At 35.5% G+C, this 5,000-nt stretch overlaps 1 protein-coding gene across 1 annotated transcript in view; it reads left to right on the top strand.

Moving 5' to 3' along the window:
* The first annotated feature begins 3,145 nt into the window (after positions 1 to 3,145).
* Positions 3,146 to 5,000, top strand: part of LOC126992890 (uncharacterized) — a 67,052-nt gene continuing 65,197 nt past the window's right edge. The window contains exon 1 of the mRNA XM_050851721.1: positions 3,146 to 3,535. The gene's annotated coding sequence lies outside the window, so the exon portion shown is untranslated. The remainder of the gene's footprint in view (positions 3,536 to 5,000) is intronic.

Raw genomic sequence — 5,000 nt, 5'->3', positions numbered from 1 at the left:
TAAGAAAATTGTAAGAAAAAGGGGATAAGAAAATTGTAAGAAAAAGGGGATAAGAAAATTGTAAGAAAAAGGGGATAAGAAAATTGTAAGAAAAAGGGGATAAGAAAATTGTAAGAAAAAGGGGATAAGAAAATTGTAAGAAAAAGGGGATAAGAAAATTGTAAGAAAAAGGGGATAAGAAAATTGTAAGAAAAAGGGGATAAGAAAATTGTAAGAAAAAGGGGATAAGAAAATTGTAAGAAAAAGGGGGTAAGAAAACTAAGAGAAAAAGAAAGGAAGAACATTATAAGAAAAAGGGAGGTAAGAAAATTGTAAGAAAAGGAAATCAGTAAGTCAAAGAAAAGTTGGACTGTTACGAAAAAGGACAAGTATGAAAGTTGTAAGACAGGCTAAGAGTTTGTTAAAGAAAAATACAATAAAAGAACGATATGAATTGATAAACTGGGATATAGAATGAAAAGGAATTATTTAAAATTTGTAAGAAAAGGAAAGAAAGAAAATTGTAAGAAAAGGGAAGTGAGAAAATTGAAGGGAAAGGAAGGTATAAAAAATGTAAAAACAGAAAAAGAGAAAAATACAGGAAAAGGAAATAAGAAAACTCAAAGAAAAGAAAAGAGCGAAAAGGAGATCATTCGGGTGCAAATGAGTGTTTTACGAGGTTCACTGTACAGAAAAAGGGTCAGCCTATTAGAAGGGTCATGAGACTACCCTTGGAAATGCCCAAAACTCCTACGAAAGCCTTGTCAGATGTGTGTACTTGGACGACGAAATGTTGAAGAATGTCCTACAGAGCCGTCCCAGTAGAGAGGCAAAGTATATCGCTCTGGTCTGGTACTGGATCTGTGCTGTTACATGGAGTGAAGACGTCAGGGTGTGAAGAACAATATGGAAGATGTACTGATAGATTCTGAAGATACAGAAGAAGGGTCAAACTGTTAGAAGGCTCATGAAACTACCTCTGGAAATGCCCAAAACTCCTACGAAAGCCTTGTCAGATGTGTGTGTTTGGGCGCCGAAATGTTTAAGAATATGACCCTTGAACATCTCGCCGCCCAAACACACATATCTGACAAGGCTTTCGTAGGAGTTGTGGGCATTTCCAGGTGTAGTTCAATGACCCTGGTGGTAGTTTGGCTCTTCCTCTGGACTATAAACACACAAAATCTCTCATGAAAATCAGACTGATCTCCTTTTAAGCCTGGAAATAGCTGATGTGAGATTTGGAAGCGTCTAGGACCGTACTATTAAACATCTCGCCGCCCAAACACAGATATTTGACAAGGCTTTCGTAGGAGTTGTGGGCATTTCCAGGTGTAGTTTAATGACCCTGGTGGTAGTCTGACCCTTCTTCTGTGCCATGAACCTACAACTATACCCATTAGAACTTGAACGATCTCCTTTTCGACCTTTGGAAATAGCTGATGTGAGAGGCGGAAGCGTCTGAGAATACCGCCCTATATTCTTGGGGAGGCAAACTGAATACGAATGCGTACGTGCGGAGGTGATACAAGCAGGGACGTGGAGTGACCCGGGAGGCAACGAGAGACAGACTGCTGACGCTATGGAACCTGACGCTGCCCCCTACCGGAATAACGCTGTCTATTGCCCCAAACTATATAGAGCATTATCCACGGAAAGTATGAAAATTGTTAAACTATATAGAGCATTATCCACGGAGAGTATGAAAATTGTTAAACTATATAGAGCATTATCCACGGAAAGTATGAAAATTGTTAAACTATATAGAGCATTACCCAGGGAAAGTATGAAAATTGTTAAACTATATAGAGCATTATCCACGGAAAGTATGAAAATTGTTAAACTATATAGAGCATTACCCAGGGAAAGTATGAAAATTGTTAAACTATATAGAGCATTATCCACGGAAAGTATGAAAATTGTTAAACTATATAGAGCATTATCCACGGAGAGTATGAAAATTGTTAAACTATATAGAGCATTATCCACGGAAAGTATGAAAATTGTTAAACTATATAGAGCATTACCCAGGGAAAGTATGAAAATTGTTAAACTATATAGAGCATTACCCAGGGAAAGTATGAAAATTGTTAAACTATATAGAGCATTACCCAGGGAAAGTATGAAAATTGTTAAACTATACAGAGCATTATCCACGGAAAGTATGAAAATTGTTAAACTATATAGAGCATTATCCACGGAGAGTATGAAAATTGTTAAACTATATAGAGCATTATCCACGGAGAGTATGAAAATTATTAAGAAAAAGGGATAAAAATAAAGAAGATACAGAAAATTATGTTAAGTATAAAATAAAGACGGAAAAGAAAAACGGAAGAAAAATGAAAAGAAAACATACAGAAAAAGTAAACAACGACGTATAATGAAGAAAAGAAAAAAGAAAAGAAAAATAGAACATACAGCAATAAAATATAAAGAAACTATAATAAAGAATGAAGTAAAGAAAGAAGATAAACCTAGAAAATAGAAACAATGTAAAGAAAGTGTATAACGAAGAAGAAAAATGAAGAAGAAAATAAAACATACAGAAAAGAAAGTACACAGGAGCATAATAATGGAAGAAAAACAAACAAACAAGAAAAACAACAAACAGTAAAAAGTAAGGAAAGTGTATGATAAAAATGAAGAAAAAGAAAGAAAAGAAAGAAAGATAATACAGAAACAGGGTGAAAAAAGTGTGCATGATTAAGAAAGAAGAAGAAAAATGAAGAAAATAAAAACATACATATAAAAGTAAACAAACGTGCATAATAGAAAAAAAAAGAAAGAAAAAGTAACAAAAATAAAGAAAATACAGAAAAAAGAAAGAATGTACATAATAAACTCTGGAGGTAAACACAAAAACAGCTGCAATTATAGACAAAAAAACAAAACAAGGGGAGGAGGGAAGGGAGTGAACAGGAAACACACACACACACACACACACACACACACACACACACACTAAAATGGAGGGCGTGGGAGACTAAAGAAAATAAGAAAAAAAAGCGAGGGAAAAAAACATTAGATACACTGAAAAAAAAAAGTAGGATGATTTAATGTGTGTTTGTGTGTGTGTGAGAGAGAGAGAGAGAGAGAGAGAGAGAGAGAGAGAGAGAGAGAGAGAGAGAGAGAGAAGATGAAAAAAATGAAGATATGAGAGAAAGAACAAAGCGAGAGTGAGAGAAAGTGAAAGGGAAAGTGAGGGCGTGAAGGTGAGGGCGTGAGTGAGGTAATGGAAGGGGGAAGGGGGGGTGGAAAGGGGGGGGGGCGGGGTTTAAAGGGCGGGGTGTGAGCTTGGGCGTTTCAGTTTGGCGTGAGCCGTGACAGAGGGTAGAGGTAGTGTCGCTGCGCACCGGGCCGTCACACCCCTTTCTCTCCCCTTCCTTAGTGACCCCCCCTTGTTCTCTCCAGGGGGGCGTTCGGGGGCTCTCCTCCCCCCTCCTTCACGAGCCTCCCCCTCCCCCTCTCTGGATATCTCCCCCGGGGCGTCTCTCCTCCTCCCTCCAGCACCTACGGGAAGAAGTTGTTTTCTCTGTTTCTTCGTCTCTTTTCCGTAAGTTGAAGGAAATGATAAAATAAATAAACAAATGAATGAATGAAGGATGGAAGTAAATATGTGTTTGGAAGGATAACTTAAACAAAAAAAATATACAGAAAGATGAGTAAGTAAATGAGGAGTTGAAGGTGTGCTTGGGAGAATGAATGAAAAAAATGCAGAAGTACACAGATAAATGAGAAAAAAGAAGGAAGTGAATGTGTCCGCATGTTGAAGGAAATATAAATCAAAATAAATAAATGAATAAATGAAAGAAAGAGGGAAGGACAGATGTGGTTGTGGGATCTTAAGGAATAGATACAGAGATAAATAAACAAATGAAGAACTGATTTTGTGTCTGAGAGAATGAAGAAAATAAAGCATAAACAAGTAGACGAAAAAATAAAAAAAAGAATGAATTGATGCGTTTGTAAAAGTGAATGAAGTAAATGCGCAGATAAATGACATGACTGAAGGGAAGAGGGAAGTGAATGACTGTCTGGATGCAAGAATGAATAATAATGAATGCTTAAAGAAGAAATAAAAAAGATGTAAATAAAAAAATAATTGGATGCGTTTGTAAGAATGAACGAAATAAATGGCAAGATGAATAACATGACTGAAGGGAAGAGGGAAGTAAACGAGTGTCTGGAAGAGTAAATGCAAGAATGAATAATAATGAAGGATAAAAAAGGGAATTAAATATAGTGTGGAAAGAAAATAATGTGATACAACGGAATGAAATGAACACACAAATAAATGAATAAAAAGAAGGGGGCAGTAAAAAATGGATGAATAAAAGAGAAAAAAAAGTGTGGTTGAGGGAACTTAAGGAATAGATAAACAGATAAATAAGCAAATGAAGAAGTGAGTTTGTGTCTGAGAGAATGAAGGAAATAATGCCTAAGTACATAAGTATATATAAAAAAAAAGGAACTGAATGTGTTTGTAAGAATGAATGAAAAAAATGCATGAATAGATAGACATAAAAAAAGGAAAGAGAAAGAACTGAATGTGGGTTTGTAGGAATGAAGGAAGGAAGGAAATGGTAAAATAAATAAATATATGAGGAAAATATATGAGAATCTGAAAGGGTAAAAATAAGAATGAATAATAAAGGGATAAAGAAGGGAACCGAATGTGTGGTTGGAAGGATAAACGAAATAAATGCTGAAAATAGAAAGACAAGCAAATAAATAAATAAAAAGATTGAATTTGTTTGGGAGAATAAAGGAGAACGGGAAGTAGAGATTGAAGGAAACGGAAGCATAAATGAAGATAAAAAAATAAAAGGGAGGACTTGAATGTGTGTTTGTGAGGATAGAGGAATGAATAACCACGTAAATGAAGAGGTAAATAAATGAATGACAGGAGGAATTAAATGCGTGTGTGTGGATGGATAAATGAAATAAATGCATGAGTAAATAGTTGGATAAATAAAGAGGAAAATGAATGTGTGTTTTGGAGATTAAATGAAAAAGTG

Source organism: Eriocheir sinensis, unplaced genomic scaffold (assembly GCF_024679095.1).
Source record: "Eriocheir sinensis breed Jianghai 21 unplaced genomic scaffold, ASM2467909v1 Scaffold514, whole genome shotgun sequence".
NCBI lineage: Eukaryota > Metazoa > Arthropoda > Malacostraca > Decapoda > Varunidae > Eriocheir > Eriocheir sinensis.
Note: the sequence above shows the minus strand (reverse complement) of the source record. Positions and strands in the feature narration are given on the sequence as shown.